This window comes from Pyrus communis, chromosome 13, assembly GCF_041283825.1.
Source record: "Pyrus communis isolate YQ-2024b chromosome 13, ASM4128382v1, whole genome shotgun sequence".
Classification (NCBI taxonomy): Eukaryota; Viridiplantae; Streptophyta; class Magnoliopsida; order Rosales; family Rosaceae; genus Pyrus; species Pyrus communis.
The window spans coordinates 9,407,696-9,427,571 of NC_142577.1; the positions used below are offsets into that span (position 1 = coordinate 9,407,696).

Here is a 19,876-nt window from a genome sequence, read left to right on the forward strand (position 1 = left end):
AGCTTGTTCATTGATTTCCGAGAGATTACAAGTGAGTACAAAAAAAAAAAAAAAAAAAAAATTTGTATCTAACAAAGAAAGAGAAAGATGGAGCCTTCACAAAGGTTGTGTACGTGAAGCCCCACTACGTGGCAACACTCTAGGAGCGGGAGGCATCGGAGCAGGAGGCATCGGAGCGAGAGACATAGGAGCGGGAGGCACCGAAGATAGATCATTCAAGGCCCTAATCCTTGGTGGAACGCTAGATGACGCAGGAAAAAGGTGCCTCTGGAAGAAAGACGCAAGCCTTTGACGGTCACTTTGAATTCGACCTTGATATTCTTGCATCTCATCAAGCTTCCTCTTCATGCCTGTCGAATAATTATTTGCAAGCACGTGCAAACTTCTATTCTCGTGCTTAAGCTGTTTGATCTCTTGCTTGAGATTTTCCACCTCTGCCATCAATGATTCAACCTGACGGGAGCGAGCAAGTAGGCGTTGGCCCATGTTGGACACAGAGCCCGCGCACTGAACACTGAGAGCTAGGGACTCTTGAACGGCCAACTCATCGGACCGTCCTGAAAGCAGCTGACTATCTTTAGGAGTGAGGAGGTTCCGAGCTACTATCGTAGCTGTTGTTGCATCCATCATCACAGAGTCTTCACCTGTAAGAGGGCCATGAGAAGATAAGAAAGACGGGCACCATACCTTACCCTGACGCGGCGCGACCGGATCACTGCTGAGACTCAAATCTAAGCAAATGTTCGATGGGTTAGATGAGTTAGCCATTTTTCAAGAAGTTAAAAGAGAAGGGTTGGATGGAGTAAAATCTCAAAGGGTCGGAGACGATTTTCACAGATGGGCAATCTTCAAAGTGTGCATGTTAGAGGTGATCAATCACCTCTATAAAAGGAGAGGCGACACAATCACCGATTTAGAATTGAAGAGACACCACTCTTCAAAGCCGGATTTTTCTGCTTAAAGTTCGCCAGCTCTTCAGACGCAATCCCGACTTTTTAGATAAAGCGTTCAACTTTGTCAAAAGATTTCTGACAACGTTGAAGATGCGTGGAGGCCGAGAAAGCAGCTACACACTTTTGCCGACAAGCGTGGGTGACAAAGCCGAAATCCCGGCTTTTCAGAAAACGCGTGCCATTTTATCAAAAGCTCTCTGACAAAGCTGAAGACGCGTGGAGGACATTGCCGCATCCGCTCTACTACTTGCCATTACAATTCCTATATACATCAACATTCATGGCAAGGCATACACCCAAAAAAACGCATGACTTTCCTTCTCGGCCGAGAATGTAGCTGCAATCAAACCTCTCAAACATGCTCAGTTTTCTTCTTCTCTTGAGAATACATATTCAACCATTGATGTATCCCCCAAAGAAAATACCAGATGCCTGGAGTACAGATGAGGCAAGAGGAAACGGTGGATCAAAGCATGTGGAGACAAGCGCAACAAATATATGTGCTGATTCATTCGCTGCTTCTGCAAAAGCAAAAGTATCTCATAGCACCAAGGGCGAAAGCAAAGGTATCTCATATCATGATCTTTCCCTGTCCTTTCCTTTGTCCTTGTTATTACTCGCATGGCAAAGTAAAGTGAGCAATCAGCCGGCACTTGGAGTCAGTCTTTCGATCTGGAACCAACTACCTGGAATCTATTCCCTGGTTGCTTACCTAGCGTTGCTCTCGAGTAGTCATCTTCAAAGGTTGATACACTTCCAGAGAAGGGACCACATCGGCTTGGAGAACAGCTAAGACGAGTGACGAGGAAACATCAATCTTGTGGATAGTCAGCAAACGCAACAACTGCATATGCTGAGTTATCCTCTAACCCTCTTCAATACGAATTGGAAAGATTGAACAAAGAAACAGGTCATCACCTCCACCTCGTGCTTGCCTGCCATGTGTCCGAATCTTCCAGCTCAATTCAAGATTAGCCTGTGGAAAAACTCAAGATCAAGCCTCACTGCAATCACCAAGGAGAAGATGGAATTTACACTCCATAACCAGATTTGCATCCCTAAACTCTTCTCTTTGTTAGATACATTCTGCCATGTTTAATGAGTTTAGTTGCTGTTTATGTGTTTGCTTGTGTTTAGTGTGGTTTTTAGCTTAAAACATTGAGGACAATGTTTGATTGAAGTGTGGGGGGGTAACTAAGTATGCTGAGACAAATTCGTTGGATTTTATCACCCATAACTTCAAGTGTTGTTCCTTGCTGTTTTAAAATGTTTTTAAGCTGATTTAGAGTGTTTTAGTGTGTTTTGTTTTATAACTCCGAAAATCACATAAAAATTTGAAAAACATGTTTTGAAAAGCCTAAAAAGAGTGTTTTGAGTCGTTTTTGTGTGTTTGTGTCGTAGGTCACCTTCCAACACAATGATGAGGATTTGGTTTTTAATTGCATGACTGTTAAAAAGAGTTATAAACATGGAGAAAAGTTTGATTTACTCTTGGTATATGCTTGGTTATGGTTATAATGTATGACTTTCACATGCAATCATAAAAGAAAAATTGGTTTTTGTAACATGCTTGAAGGAAGGAACTCAAACAAACGCTACAACCTTGTGAGACTTGAGCCTAAACGTTATTTGGAGAGTTAAAATCTGTGCATTATTGTTTTCCAAAGTCGTTGCATGATCTCATTATTCTTTGCTTGGTTACTACTTAGAAGGCGTTTCATCATATAGTTCCAAATGCTAGAACTCATGCCCATTTCATTCAAAGCATGTTATTGATTTGCATAACACATATTCAAGAAGAAGTTGTGTAGTGACCACCACCAAAGCCAAATTGCCATATTTCCCTATTTCATTTGTTTGTAGGATTTAACCCCGTTGAGCCTTGTGTAGCCTACTTTCTTTGTTAACCCACAATTATCCTCACCTAGCCTAGAGTAGGACCACCCATACCTTTGTTCTTGAAGCATAGTAAAAGCATAACTCAAGATGAATTCCTTTTGATCATTGCATTGCAGAAAACAAGTGTGGGGGAAGGATTCTTGATATATGGGTGTGCCAAAAGTCTTGAATGAGGCACGGCAAAGAAAACAAAGAAAAGAAAAAAAAAAAAGGAGTTGAAAAGATGTGAAAAAGTATTCTCAAGTGTTGTTTGTTGAAGGAAGGGTCCAAAACGTTGAATTCGGCCCTAATTGATTGCTTGAACCTTCCCTTTGAGATTAAAAGTTGATTTCTGCATTCTAAGGGGAATTCTAAGTTCAATTTCATTATGTTGCTTACTATTGCTTTAAAGAACGTTTGTTTTCCCTATCCTTTCGTTGTTAGCAAACACCCCAAGCCCCATTACAACCCTTGTCTTCTATCTTGAGTGTTGTGCATTTCAATTTGTAGAGTTTGAATTTGGTATGAGCATATGGTGTCACTGGTTCTCGCGTCTAAGTAGTAGCATTCCATTCATGAGATCATATCTAAACATGCTTATTAACTCCAGAAATTGCTTTCTTTATGATACATATATGTGAGTGTTCGTTTTCATGTTTACATCAATCTTCTCACATATGACTAGATTAGGGTGTGTAGTTAGAAAATCTGAGTGAAAATTGAGTGCATATCTTGTAAGGAATTGAGCAAATTCTCTAAGGCATGTTACTACATTCAAAACATGGTTTTAAATGCTTAATTGTGAACTAGTATGTGGTGACTATGATTAAGAATGTACTTAAGTATGAAGATGACTAAAATCTGTGGGAATGATGATTTTTAACGTGTCATGTGCATTGGAAATCCATGAGGCAAATGTTGGAAGGTGTAGGTTGTGTTTTGTTTGTTTTGTTTTGTTTCGTTTTGTTTTGTTTTTCTGTTTTGCTCAAGGACTAGCAAAAGCTAAGTGTGGGGGAATTTGATAGGAGCATATTTAGGGGACTTACTTAGCATGTTTTCGTGCATTTATATTGTTAATTCCTAGTTGTTTTAGTAGTTTAAGTCATTTTCGTGTGTTTTTAGGTTCATATGGCTAAGGAAGCAAAAAATGCATTTTGGAGCATTTTGGAGCAAAATTGGGCTTGGAATGGATAGCATATGCTCGGAGCCAAAGTGTTGGATGAATTTGAAAGCCTTGTATGCACTTTGGACATAAAACAAAGGGCCTAGCCCAATCAAACAATCCTTTGAGCCATGCAAAACCTCTAGCCCAATCAAACAATCCATCAAAGCCATGCAAAACCACCATCCACACACAATTAACAACCATTGCCGTGCATTACATGCATTTTCAGCATTCCCCCTTTGAAATTCCACCTTCCCACTTCATCATTGCACCACATTCTCCCTCTTTTAATCCACATGCATTCATCATCATTCACCCTAGCTTCAATTCACATGCAAACACATGCATTTCTAGCACAAAGAATCCCATTGCCGTGCTCTTCACTCCCATTTCCAGCTTTTCCCTTTGCATTTCCCTTTCATTTCAGCCACATGTATTCATCATTGCAGCCACCATTCACTCTTTAATCCACATGCATTCACACACACTTCACACAAACAACATTCACATGCAAACACATGCATTTCCAACCCCAAACACATCCTAGCCGTGACTTCACATTGCATTTCCAGCTTTCCTTCTCTTTGCAGCCACACTTCCACATGCATTCCCTCTTTTCCTAGCTGTTTTTCCATCATTATTTCAGCCACATGCACTCTCAATCATAACAGCCACATTCACTCTTAAACAATCATCCACATATTCTCCCATTCCCCCTATAAAAACCCATGCATTCATACACAAAAACACACCTCAAACCAACACAAAAACACATCCAAACATCTCTTGCCGTGGGCACCCTTCCAATTCCAGCATCTATCCCTCCATTTCAACCATTCCCCATCCCTCCAAACCTATCCTTAGACCTTATGCCACAACGAAGAGGAGGAGAAGAGTGCCTAAACGTTCATACAATTCAAGTTTGAGTTGTTGGAATTTTTAGGTGTTGCTTTTCCTCGATTTCAATGTTTAATTTCAATTCTCTTTGTCTTGTACGTATGAGGAACTAAACCCCCCCTTGGCTAGGGGGGGATTCGAAATACATGTTTATGCTTGCGATATGATTTGATTACTTCTAATTACGTTTCATAAGTTGTGGATTCAATTTGTTTAACTATTTGATTGATAACCTATTTATGTATGTTTATTGAGAGTGCACGCTTAATTTTCATGCATGAATATGACGCTAGAATATAAGTGAGTTTCACCTAATAGTTATGAACTTATATTCACAAGTAGTGGAGGTTGCTTATAAACAATCGCGTTAAGTAAATTCTTGGCATAAGTTTCATGCAATCATAGTAACGAATGCCTCGTCAACACTTATGGTTTTCAAAGAACTTAATGATTCTTGCTTGTATCTCTATTATGCAATTCATGTAGGGAACTTGTGGGGAATGCTTTGGGTTGTCGTATGCAATCATCCAATTCATTAACTTAAGGAAAATTTGACGGTTAATTTAAACGGACCTAATTAACCCGGGGTGTTGAGAATTCATGGTTTATTGAAAAGCAATTAGAAATCATTTTGTATGCAAGTATAACATGTGTGGAGATGAACCCCTTAGCTAGCTTCCCATCCATTCATTTCCGTCAAATTCGTATTTACAATTTGTTTTCTTTACAATCTATCCATTTTAGTTTAAATTCGTCCAAACCTCAATCCCCCCCCCCCATATTTTGTTTAGTCTTAGTCTTAATCTATCTTATTCTGAGTTTTGCATTCTTTGAGTCTAGTATAGTGTTTTAAACTTGTTTTTACGTTTTTGAGTCAAATCCAAGTGATTAACAATCCCTCCTAATCCCCGGTCCAAAACGATCCCTACTTACATACTTACTACAATTGATAAAAAAAGGGTTTAATTTGTGTGCGTATAATTCTCGCATCATGTCATGGGTGTGGGTTGATGTTACCCCTTGGTTTTTGAGTCCCATTCCATTTGTAACGACTATTTCAAGTGCATCCTCATGTAATTGTTCAAGATGTTCCTGCACCAATGAATCAATAATATCAATAGAAAAACATGAATGATCATGACTAGGATATTTCATAGTTTCAGAAATGTTAAAATCAATAATCTCGCCATCAAACTCCATTGTTAATGTCCCTTTGAACACATCTATCTTGGTGCGGGCTGTTTTCATGAATGGTCTCCCAAGTATAATCGACAATGGTATGGAATGTGCCGAATCTTCCATATCAAGCACATAGAAATCAGCTGGGAAGATTAATTTATTAACCTACACCAAAACATCTTCCAAATCTCCTTTTGGATATGCATTAGAACGATCGGCTAATTGGATAATAACACCATCATTTTCAGCTCTCCTAAGTTCATAGATGCATAAATAGAGTATGGCATGACATTAATGGATGCACCTAAGTTTAACATGGCATGTTCAACCTTAGTATTGCCAATAACACAGGGGATTGTGAAACTACCTGGATCTTTGCATTTAGGAGGCAATTTCCTTTGTAAAACCGCTGAAACATTCTCACTTACCCTTACCACTTCCTTATTCGAAATCCTTTTCCTTGTTGTGCAAAGCTCTTTCAAGAATTTGGCATACTTTGGAACTTGTTTGATTGCATCAAGGAGTGAGATATTGGCTTGCACCTTCCTAACTGTCTCAAGAATGTCCCTGTCACTCTCTTTTTTCTTTGATTGCATAAATCTGCGAGGGAAAGGTACATTGGGTGGAATAAGGTTAGAAATAAGTGAATTTGGACCTAACTTACCTGTGTTGGACGAATTGGATGAATTGGGATCTCTAGGTGGCTACGGCAAGGGTGGTTCTACCCTTGTCGTGGCTTGGCCTTGTTCCTTCTCTTTGTGCAGCAGCTTGTCCTCTTCTTTTTGGCTTGATTTGGATGGTTCTAGATTTGTTCCAACTTCCTTACCACTTCTTAAAGTGATAGCTTTGGCAAATTCAAATCCTCCCCTTGGATTCACAATGGTTGAACTAGGCAGTTTGCCTTGTTCTCTGAATTGGCCTAAGAATTCTGCCATTTGCTCCATTTGTTTCTTCAATTCATCCACCTCCTTAGCTTGAGTTTGCATCTCTTTGGTTTGATTTTGTACTCCCTGCATCAAAGAGGTGAGTAATTGAATAACTTTATCATTATCCAAATACATACCTGAATTTGGTTGAACCGGAGGTGGTTGAGGTTGCATTGGTGTGAATGGCTTTTGAAATATCCCAGGGGGTGTTAGATGAAATCCTCCTTGTTGTTAAGGTTGTTGAGGCTCCCTCTACCTCATGTTTGGGTGATCTCTCCATCCCGAATTATAAGTGTTGGAGTATGGATCATGCCTTGGCTGATTTTGTCCTTGATACCCCATGGCATTGTGATAGGAGCATATTCATGCGACTTAATTAGCTTGTTCTCGTGCATTTATGTTGTGTTTACTTAGTTGTTTTAGTGTTTAAGGCCACTTTTGTGTATTTTCAGATTATAAGGCCAAAGTGTGCAAGAAGATGCAAATTGGAGTCTTTTGGAGCGAATGAGGAATGAATGAGTTGAAGACTTGAAGAAACGACGAATTCCTATGCCAACGATGAATTCTTACCAAAACGAAGAATCCTACTCAAACAAGGCTTCCTATTTTAGGAAAGTTGACCCTAAGTTTCCCGTTTTGGTAACCTTTCCTAATTCTAAACGTCCGTATTTTCTAGCCACTTTGACGGCCTTATAGGCACTTTAGGACACAAAACCAAGGCCCTAGCCCTATTTCCCTTCCTAGCCGCACCTTTATATTTATGTTTTAATTTCCTATTTTCGTAAGCCTTTGATTTAATTTTAAATAAGCTAGGATTAGTTTTCTGAAATCATACATTTTCCTAACCCTAGCCGCAAAACCCCATCCTTTTTCTCACATCATGCAGCCACTTTATACCTTTTCTCCCATCTCTGCCCGTGGCCCCCCCATCAACCATTCACCCTAATTCAATCCGCATCCATCCATTCCAAATGAGCCGCTAATATCCCATTCATTCATATTTTTTTTATGCAGCCCATTATCCCATTTTTTGGCCTTTAGCCGCATGCACCCACACACCATAATTCCAAAACCGTGCATTGCCATTAACCCTAATAAACTAATAAAGTTTTTCAGCAAAATTCTCCCACAAAACAACAAAAGCCGCCACCACTCCAGAATTCCCATGATTGCCGTGCAAAAACCATTCCAAATCAGCCGCAAAAATTCCATATTCACTTATTTCCTCCTTGAGCCGCAAACTGCCATTCACCTTTTCTCCATCACAGCCGCAACCAATCAAACCCTAACTACTTCACCCTAATTCCATATAATTCTCTCACCAAGCCGTAGCAACAACAACCTAATTCCAGCCTTCCCCCATATTCACGCAGCCACCAAAAAAAAAACCCATTCAAACCGTGCCATCTCCCTCCACCATTCCAGCCATTCCAAATCTGCCGCAGCACCACCATCCATTCTCCCTCCATTACAAACCTTCCAACACCACCCCACAACCTTGCCGCACCATTAAACCACCATAAATCCATTCCCAAACCAGAAACTCATCCAAAAACCACCCACAACCAATCTGCCGCAGAAGGAGAAGAGGAAAGAGGAGCTTCGACGCGCACCAATTCACGTGGATTCGTTGGGCGTTCTAGGTGTAATCAATCCTTTGTGCTTTATGTTTAAATTCATTTGTAATTCTCTTTTTGTGAACATGAGAGGCTAAATCCCCCTAGTTAGCTAGGGGGTGATTCGAAACCATGGTTATACTTGCAATATGAATTGATTACTTGTGGTTGGAATTTCATGAATGTTGGATTCAATTCATTTAACTGTTTGATTGATAACTTGTTTGTGTATGTTTATTGAGAGTGCACGCTTAATGTTCATGCATGAATTTGACGCTAGAATATAAGTGAGTTTCACCTAATAGTTATGAGCTTATATTCACAAGTAGTGGAGGTTGCTTATAAACAATCGCGTTAATTGAATTCCTGGCAAGAGTATCATGCTTTTCATAGTTACAAATGCCTTGTCGATGCTTATAATTTCCAAAGAACGTAATGATTCTAACTTGTATCTTTATCATGCTGTTCATATAGAGAACTTGTTAGGAATAATTTGTTTGCGATGCATATTCATCCAATTCAATGATTCTAGGGAAATTTGAAGGTTAATTTAAGCGGACCTAATTAACTTGGAGTGTCGAGTTCCATAATTTATCGAAAGACCAACTAAAAGTCATTTTGTATGCAAGTGTGACATGTGTGGAGAAGAACCTTCTAGCTAGCATTCATCCATATTTTCATCACATTCATATTTATATTCTGCCTTTAAATTACAATCTGTGTATTTAGTTTAATCTCGTCCAAAATCAATCCCCCTTTACTTTAGTGTCCAATTTAGTTAGAAAGTGTCTTAGTTTGTGTTTATAAGCGTTTTGTATTCTTTGAGTCTTTTGATTTGTTTTAGTATTTTATTGTTTAGTTTTACATTCTTTGAGTCTAGTTTAGTGTTTTTAACGTTTGTTTTACGTTTTTGAGTCAGTTTCCAAGTGATTTAGTAATCCCTCCTAATCCCCGGTCTAGAACGATCCCTACTTGCATCTTTACTACAATTGTCACAAGAGGGTTTTAATTTGTGTGCTTACTTAGTAGCCATCAAATTTTTTGGCGCCGTTGCCGGGGATTAGCAACTTTGCTATTCCCTTGGATTGTTTAATTTCTTTTTATTTATTTATTTTGTTGAAGTTTCTGATTTTGTTTTGTTTTCCTTGTTTTAGGTACTAGTGCATGACTCGGAGTTCTCAACCGATTCGTGAGCGTATCTCGGACTTTGACAGTGACTTTGAGAGGACTTTGAGACGAAGGAAGAAGCATCACGAATCAAATCCGCCAAGCCCGGAACCTGAGCTTGACGAACAAGGCCTAGAAGAGGAAGAAGAGGCCACGGCAGGGATCTTTGAGGAGCCACAAGACATGGCCGTAGACAACCGGACACTTAAGGAGCTTTCCGCTTCGGGATTGGCTAATGCAGCACCCTTGTGCATCCAATATCCCCCACCGGCCGAAGGGAAGACCGAGGAGTTTGAGTTGAAGTCAAGCTTGCTCCATCATATTCCGAAGTACCATGGGTTGTCCATGGAGGATCCGAACAAGCACCTAAAGGAATTTGAGGTGGTGTGCTCAAGTATGACTCCCGTCAACGTTGACGGAAGTATATTGAAGATGAAGGCTTTTCCATTTTCTTTGATGGACAAAGCCAAGGATTGGTTGTACGATTTAGCTCCCGGAACCGTCACATCATGGGAGAGCATGAAGAGGGCCTTTCTGGAGAAGTTTTTCCCAACTTCTCGAATCATCCTTTTACGAAAAAGGATAAGTGGTATACAGCAAGAAGATGGTGAGTCTTTTCCTACGTATTACGAACGTTTTAAATCTCTTGTTGCTTCTTGTCCACAGCACCAGATGAAGGAGGAGTTGCTTCTGCAATACTTCTACGAGGGGCTCCTGCCAATTGAACGACAAATGCTTGACGCATCGGCGGGTGGAGCATTGGTGGACAAGACACCCATGGCGGCCAAGGTCTTGATCGCGAACCGAGCGTTAAACGCTCAACAATATGAGGGAGTAGGCCAAAGAGGACCCCCACGGCAGCAAGTGCATGAGGTAAGTTCCACCCCCGATATTCATTCCCAGTTAGCTAATCTTACGTCCATTGTGTCTCAGATGGCCGAAGGCATGAGGATGCAAGGACCGGTTGTATGCGGGGTGTGTTCGATCCAAGGACATGCTTCTGATAAGTGCCCGCAACTCATAGAAAATGGTGGATGGGAAAGCGCCAACGCGATTGGATTTCAGGGTCAAAACCAACCAAGGAACGACCCGTACTCGAACACTTACAATCCGGGTTGGAGAGACCACCCAAACTTCAAATGGAGAGAGCCCCAACAACCACCACAACAAGGGGGCTTTAGGCAACAACCTCCTGGCTTCTTCACCAAGCCATTCGCACCCACACAAGCACCTCCACAATCTGCCCAAACAAGTTCAGGTAACTCTTTAGACAATGATACACTTATTAAGATACTAACTAAGTTGTCTAATGGGCAGGAAGATCAAGCGAAGGCTATGCAGACCCAAGATAAGAGGGTGGACCAATTGGAGAAGCAAATTGGGCAGATTGCCGAGTTTGTAGGTAAGTTTCGAGATCCCGGACAACTCCCTAGTTCCACCATTCCAAATCCGAAGGGAGGTTTCGAATCAGCTAAAGCAATCACCCTAAGAAGTGGTAAGGAAGTTGGGGCAGGTCCTACATCAAAAACAGGTCATAACGAGGATGAAAAGCTGCAACATGAAGAGGAGGAAGCAAGCAAGCCCACGGCAAGGGTACAAGCACCCTTGCCGCAACTATCAAGGGACATTAATGCACCCAACTCATCTCATTCGGCCACCAAAGGTAAGTTGGGGTCAAAATTGATTAATTCTAACTTTGTTCCACCCGATGTTCCTTTTCCTAACAGATTTTTGCAATCCACGAAAGAAGAGGAGGAAAAAGATGTTCTAGAGACATTTAGAAAAGTTCAAGTCAACATACCCCTTTTGGATGCAATCAAGCAAATCCCGAAGTATGCGAAGTTCTTGAAAAAGCTTTGTACAACAAGGAAACGGATTCAAGAAAAAGAGGTGGTTCATGTAAGTGAGAATGTCTCTGCCATCTTGCAACGCAAACTACCTCCCAAATGCAAAGATCCAGGTAGTTTCACTATCCCTTGTGTAATTGGAAATACAAAGTTCGAACATGCCATGCTAGATTTAGGTGCCTCAATTAATGTCATGCCATATTCTGTTTATGCATCTATGAATCTAGGAGAGCTTAAAAAGGATGGTGTTATTATTCAACTAGCCGATCGATCTAATGCATATCCGAAATGAGTTTTGGAGGATGTTTTGGTGCAGGTAGACCATTTGATTTTTCCTGCAGATTTCTATGTGCTTGACATGGAAGATTCGGCACACTCTCCATCATCACCACTCCTACTTGGACGACCTTTCATGAAAACAGCTCAAACCAAGATTGATGTGGCCAAGGGAGCAGTCACTATGGCCTTTGGTGGTGATATGATTAACTTTAAGATTCCTGAATCGATTGAGACTACTAATGATGTTCGTTCTTGTTGTGCCATTAATGTAATTGAACACATAGGGACGGAGTGTTCAACAAAGATCAAGAAGGATATTTCTCGAACTACCACCGAGAAGGAACTTGGAGTAGAGAACAAGGAGTGCACGGCTCCAATCTTGAAAGGACCACAATTGGCCATGAGCAACCCTTGTGCATCCGTCCATTGTGCTACCACTTCTTTGCCGTACAAAGGTAAGCCACCTATTCCAAATTTGATTCCCATTTCAACTAATAGGTTGTTACCTCGTGTGGTGCAGGTACCTAATCGAATTAAACGTCGTGGGAGAATTCGTGTTGATGTAGAAAAGAAAAACACGACAATAAGAAAGGATCATTATCCCACTCCATTCAAGGACCCAAAGCATGAAGTGGTTCGTCGGACAGATTGTAGTTGCACCCCTCTATGCCGTGGGGTTCCATAAACCTTCAAGGGAGCATCGTCTAGCTGGAAGACGTTAAAGCAAGCGCTTCGTGGGAGGCAACCCATGCAATCAACAAAGGAAGAACTTGGGAATCGCTCCACACTCAGATTTGCGTCCCTAAACCCTTTCCTTTGTTGCTTACTTTATGTTTTGTGTAATGTTTTTTTTAATTATGTTTAAAACATTGAGGACAATGTTTAGTTTAAGTGTGGGGGGGGTAACATTCTGTTTTGAGATATTTGTGCATGAAATTCGTAGGGTATTACCACCTAACATGTCTAAACTTGTTCTTTGCTGTTTTTAAGTGTTTTTAAGCTATTTTAGAGTGTTTTAGAGTGTGTTGACTTAAAAATCCGAAAATCCCATAAAAATTTGAAAAATTGCTTTGAAAAACCCAAAAAGAGTTGTTTTTGTGTGTTTGGTTGTGTCGTAGGGTACCTTCCAACGCAATGATGAGGATTTGGTTTTTAATTGCATGATGGTTAAAGAAAGTTACAAACATGGTTGGACGTTTGATATACTCTTTGGTTTATGCTTAGTTGTAGTTATAGTTTACGAATTCACATGTAATCACAAATGATAAAAATCAGTTTTTGTAACATGCTTGAAGGAAGGAACTTAAACAAACGCTGCATCCCTGTGAGACTTGAGCCTAAACGTTATTTGGAGAGTTATAATCTATGCATCATTGTTTTCTAAGTCGTTGCATGATCTCATTATTCATTGCTTGGTTACTACTTAGAAGGCGTTTTATCACTGAGTTCCAAATGCTAGAACTCATGCCCATTTCATTCAAAGCATGTCATTGATTTGCATAACACATATTCAAGATGAAGTTGTGTAGTGACCACCATCAAAGCCAAACAACCATGTGCCCTTCATTCATTTTGTGTTTAAGTTTAACCCCGTTGAGCCTTGTGTAGCCTACTTTCTTTGTTAACCCACATTATCTTCACCTAGCCTAGATTAGGACCATCCGTACCCTTGTTCTTGAAGCATAGTAAGCATGAATGAATTCCCTTTGATTAATGTGTGCAGAAAATAAGTGTGGGGGAAAGTGTATTCATGTGAGTTTTTGTGCCATAGGCACGGTTAGAAAAGAAAAAGAAGAAAAAAAAAAAAAGAAAAGAAGAAAGAAAAGAAAAAAAAAAAAAAAAAAAAAAAAAAAGTTGAAAAGTATTGGTTGTTGAAGTAAGGGCCCAAAACAATGAATTAGGCCCTAAGAGTTGTTTGAATCTTCCCTATTTGTTTAAAAGTTGATTTCTGCATTCTAAGGGAATTCTAGGTCTTAATTTCATTACTTTACTTACTATTGCTTAAAGAACTTTTGTTTATCCCTACCTTTCCTTGTGAGCCAATACCCCAAGTCCCGTTACAACCCTTGACTTCTATCTTGAGTGTTGTGCATTTCAATTGTGGAGTTTGAATTTGGTATGAGCATATGGTGTCACTGGTTCTCGCATCTAAGTAGTAGCATTCCATTCATGAGATCGTATCTAAACATGTTTAATTACTCCAGAAATTGCGTTCTTTGTTATAACATATGTGAGTACTAGTCGTTCATGTTTACATCAATCTTCTCACATATAACTAGTGTAGGGTGTGTAGTCAGAAAATCTGAGTGAAAATTGAGTGCATAACTAGTGAGGAATTGAGGGAATTCTCTAAGGCATGTTACTACTTTCAAAATGTGTTTTAATTGATTAAATGCGAACTAGTGAATGGTGACTATGATTAAGTACGTGCTCGAGGGGAAGGAAGACTAAAAGCTATGTGTGTAATGATCTTAGACATGTCATGTTTCATTGGAAATCCCTGAGGCAAATGTTGGAAGGTTTAGGTTATGTTTTGTTTGTTTTGTTTCGTCTTGTTTAATTTAGTTGTTTTGTTTTGCTCGAGGACTAGCAAAAGTTAAGTGTGGGGGAATTTGATAGGAGCATATTCATGCGACTTAATTAGCTTGTTCTCGTGCATTTATGTTGTGTTTACTTAGTTGTTTTAGTGTTTAAGGCCACTTTTGTGTATTTTCAGATTATAAGGCCAAAGTGTGCAAGAAGATGCAAATTGGAGTCTTTTGGAGCGAATGAGGAATGAATGAGTTGAAGACTTGAAGAAACGACGAATTCCTATGCCAACGATGAATTCTTACCAAAACGAAGAATCCTACTCAAACAAGGCTTCCTATTTTAGGAAAGTTGACCCTAAGTTTCCCGTTTTGGTAACCTTTCCTAATTCTAAACGTCCGTATTTTCTAGCCACTTTGACGGCCTTATAGGCACTTTAGGACACAAAACCAAGGCCCTAGCCCTATTTCCCTTCCTAGCCGCACCTTTATATTTATGTTTTAATTTCCTATTTTCGTAAGCCTTTGATTTAATTTTAAATAAGCTAGGATTAGTTTTCTGAAATCATACATTTTCCTAACCCTAGCCGCAAAACCCCATCCTTTTTCTCACATCATGCAGCCACTTTATACCTTTTCTCCCATCTCTGCCCGTGGCCCCCCCATCAACCATTCACCCTAATTCAATCCGCATCCATCCATTCCAAATGAGCCGCTAATATCCCATTCATTCATATTTTTTTTATGCAGCCCATTATCCCATTTTTTGGCCTTTAGCCGCATGCACCCACACACCATAATTCCAAAACCGTGCATTGCCATTAACCCTAATAAACTAATAAAGTTTTTCAGCAAAATTCTCCCACAAAACAACAAAAGCCGCCACCACTCCAGAATTCCCATGATTGCCGTGCAAAAACCATTCCAAATCAGCCGCAAAAATTCCATATTCACTTATTTCCTCCTTGAGCCGCAAACTGCCATTCACCTTTTCTCCATCACAGCCGCAACCAATCAAACCCTAACTACTTCACCCTAATTCCATATAATTCTCTCACCAAGCCGTAGCAACAACAACCTAATTCCAGCCTTCCCCCATATTCACGCAGCCACCAAAAAAAAAACCCATTCAAACCGTGCCATCTCCCTCCACCATTCCAGCCATTCCAAATCTGCCGCAGCACCACCATCCATTCTCCCTCCATTACAAACCTTCCAACACCACCCCACAACCTTGCCGCACCATTAAACCACCATAAATCCATTCCCAAACCAGAAACTCATCCAAAAACCACCCACAACCAATCTGCCGCAGAAGGAGAAGAGGAAAGAGGAGCTTCGACGCGCACCAATTCACGTGGATTCGTTGGGCGTTCTAGGTGTAATCAATCCTTTGTGCTTTATGTTTAAATTCATTTGTAATTCTCTTTTTGTGAACATGAGAGGCTAAATCCCCCTAGTTAGCTAGGGGGTGATTCGAAACCATGGTTATACTTGCAATATGAATTGATTACTTGTGGTTGGAATTTCATGAATGTTGGATTCAATTCATTTAACTGTTTGATTGATAACTTGTTTGTGTATGTTTATTGAGAGTGCACGCTTAATGTTCATGCATGAATTTGACGCTAGAATATAAGTGAGTTTCACCTAATAGTTATGAACTTATATTCACAAGTAGTGGAGGTTGCTTATAAACAATCGCGTTAATTGAATTCCTGGCAAGAGTATCATGCTTTTCATAGTTACAAATGCCTTGTCGATGCTTATAATTTCCAAAGAACGTAATGATTCTAACTTGTATCTTTATCATGCTGTTCATATAGAGAACTTGTTAGGAATAATTTGTTTGCGATGCATATTCATCCAATTCAATGATTCTAGGGAAATTTGAAGGTTAATTTAAGCGGACCTAATTAACTTGGAGTGTCGAGTTCCATAATTTATCGAAAGACCAACTAAAAGTCATTTTGTATGCAAGTGTGACATGTGTGGAGAAGAACCTTCTAGCTAGCATTCATCCATATTTTCATCACATTCATATTTATATTCTGCCTTTAAATTACAATCTGTGTATTTAGTTTAATCTCGTCCAAAATCAATCCCCCTTTACTTTAGTGTCCAATTTAGTTAGAAAGTGTCTTAGTTTGTGTTTATAAGCGTTTTGTATTCTTTGAGTCTTTTGATTTGTTTTAGTATTTTATTGTTTAGTTTTACATTCTTTGAGTCTAGTTTAGTGTTTTTAACGTTTGTTTTACGTTTTTGAGTCAGTTTCCAAGTGATTTAGTAATCCCTCCTAATCCCCAGTCTAGAACGATCCCTACTTGCATCTTTACTACAATTGTCACAAGAGGGTTTTAATTTGTGTGCTTACTTAGTAGCCATCACATTGACACTTTCCCATCCTCCACTCTCAATCAATTGAGGGCATTTTTCAAATTGGTGTCCTTGTATAGAGCATACACCACAGATTGTGTTTTCTTGCATTTTAGGTCTTTCAACAACCTGTGACACAAGAAGAGTGAGATTAGCCAATTGAGATTGAATTTCAGAAATTGTACTTACCTCATTCACTTATGGTTGCTGCAGTGGGATGTCTCTTTGTCCAACTCCTTCATATTGTTATGCATTTAAGGGTCGGTTTGCAATTAAAGTCTTGGCATCAATTGGTGTTTTGTCAACCAAAGCTCTTCCCGCTGATGCATCTAGCATTTGTCTCTCAATTGGAAGAAGTCATTCGTAGAAATATTGAATTAGAAGCTCTTCTTTCATTTGATGTTGAGGGCATGATGCAACAAGAGTCTTGAAACGCTCATAATATGCTAAAAGACTCCCCTTGATTTTGTTGAATGCCACTAATCTTGTTCCTCAAGCGAATGACTCTCGAAGTGGGGAAATTTTTTTCTAAGAATTCCCTCGCCATGTTTTCCCAAGATGTGACAGTTCCAGGTGCTAATTCATACAACCAATCCTTAGCTTTTTCGAAAAGAGAGAATGGGAAAGCTTTCATCTTCAAAATGTTGGCATCCACATTGATTAGGGTAATGCTTGAACATACCACTTCAAATTCTTTCAAGTGCTTATTTAGATCCTCCATGGACAGCCCATGGTACTTTGGAATGTGATGCAGCAAGCTAGACTTCAATTTGAACTCATCGGTCTTGTCTTAAGCTGCCCTAGGATATTGAATGCATAGAGGTGCGGCATTGTCCAATCTCGAGGCTGAAAGTTCCTTGATTGTTCGATTATCCGCTGCCATGACTTGTGCTTCTTCTTCCACCTAAGCCATGGCCTCTTTTTCCTCCTCAAACTCAGATTCTGAGCTAGAACTAGGTGGATTAAGTTCTAGCTCCTTCCTCTTCCTTCTCAAAGTCCGCTCAAAATCGTCGTCAAAGTCCAAGATATTTGCACAAACAGGTTGAGAGCTTCGAGTCATAAACTAGTACCTAAAAACAAGAAAACAAAACAAGGTCAGCAACTAAAACAAAAACACACGAAAAAGAAACAAAAAGAAACAACGGGGGATTAGCAAAGTTACTAATCCCTAGCAACCGCGCCAAAAGTTTGATGAGATAAAAGATAGCAATCAAATTAAACCTTCTTGTTAACAATTGTAGTAAAGATGCAAGTAGGGATCGTTCTAGGCTGGGGATTAGAAGGGATTGCTAGTCTACTAAAAACTGACTCAAAAACACAAAACTAGGCTTACAAACACCTAACTAGACTTATATGACTCAAGACAAACTAAAGAGAGTCAAAACAACACAAAACAATCTAAAAGACTCAAACTAGACACTAGGATTTACTTTGGATGAATTCTAACTTTAACTTGACTCAAAACACTTAAAAACACAAATTGGACAGATTCTAGCTAATTTCACACAACAAAGTAAAGGGGATTGGGTTTTTACGACTTTAAAGTAAAAACAAGTAACTTAAAGACTTAAACAAAGCTTGGCATGAAATTGGGTGAATGGATGGGTGATAAGCTAGCTAGAGGGTCCTTCTCCACACATGACACACTTGCATACAAATTGATTTCCAGTTGCCTTTTCAATAAACCATGAATCTCAACACCCCAGATTAACCATGACATCACTAATTAACCCTCAGATTTTCCTTAAGTCATTGAATTGGACGGACAACGCATCGGCAACCAAATTATTCTTCCCAAGTTCCCTACATGAACTGCATAATAGAGACACAAGCAAAGATCATTAAGCTTTGTGAAAATCATAAGCATTGACAAGGCATTCGTAACTATGACATCATGATACTCATGCCAGGAATTTAACTTAACATGATTGTGACCAGCAACGTTCACTACTTGTGAATATATAAGTTTGTAACGATTATGTGAAACTCCCTTATATTCTAGCATCAAATTCATGCATGCAAACTAAGTAGGCCTCCTTAATCCACAAACAAGAATAAGTTCTTAATCAAACTGTTAAGTAAATTGCATTCACAATTTATGAAATCACAACTGGAATTAATCAATTCGTATCGCAAATATAATCATGGTTTCAAAGTCTCCTCTAGCTAAAACAAGTGTAGCCTCTCATGTTCATAGCAAAACAAAGAGAATCCAAATTAAACATTGAAAACAAAAGATAGATTACACCTAAAAATGTCCATGACTGCTCCTCCTCTCTTTTGTCCTTGCTAGGCTACGGCACAAGGGTGTGTGAAGGATGAATGGATGGTAGAATTGTGTATGTGATTGAATGTGTGTGTCTATAGGTGCAACAAAGTGTATATATTTTAAGGAAAGGATCATGGCTTTAATTCAATGTTTTAAGAAAGATTTAGACCCCAAATCCTCAAGGAAAAGGGTAATTAAAGTCAGAATCCTAGGGGAGAAAGGATAGGAAAGTTGAGGCAAGAATTTAAAAAGGGACAAGGGGTACCTTGCACGGTAATGGAAGGGGAAAAGGAGAGTTGGTGCGGCAAGGACCTTTTGGCTGGGATTAAGGCTTCTAGAACTTATATTTAAGTGTCCTAAATTGATTAGGAACCCCTTTGATAGCTGGAACATAAGTAGGAAAAGATTAGGATTGACTAAGTCAAAATAAGGAAGTTTGACTCATGTTTCCTTCTTTGTAGTTGATTTATTTTCTTCCAAATCTTAAATTAATTTCTTCCATCTCTTTAGCAGATTCCTAGCCTCCTTTGGTCTTCAATTTCGTCCATCCACCTTGCTCCAAGCATGTACTAACCATTCCAGCCCAAAACTGCTCCAAAATGCTCCAAATTGCACTTTCTTGCCACTTTAGCCAATTGGACCTACAAACACACGAAAATAGCTTAAAATACTAAAATAACTAGGAACTAACAACATAAATATAAGAAAACAAGCTAACTAAGTCGCATAAATATGCTCCTATCAGGAAGTAAGAGTTTATGTTGGAGGGTTTTTAATGAGATCAGAAGCCTAGGTG

At 39.5% G+C, this 19,876-nt stretch overlaps 1 pseudogene; it reads left to right on the top strand.

Moving 5' to 3' along the window:
* Positions 1–9,749: 9,749 nt before the first annotated feature.
* Positions 9,750–13,689, top strand: LOC148691730 (uncharacterized; annotated as a pseudogene).
* Positions 13,690–19,876: the final 6,187 nt, after the last annotated feature.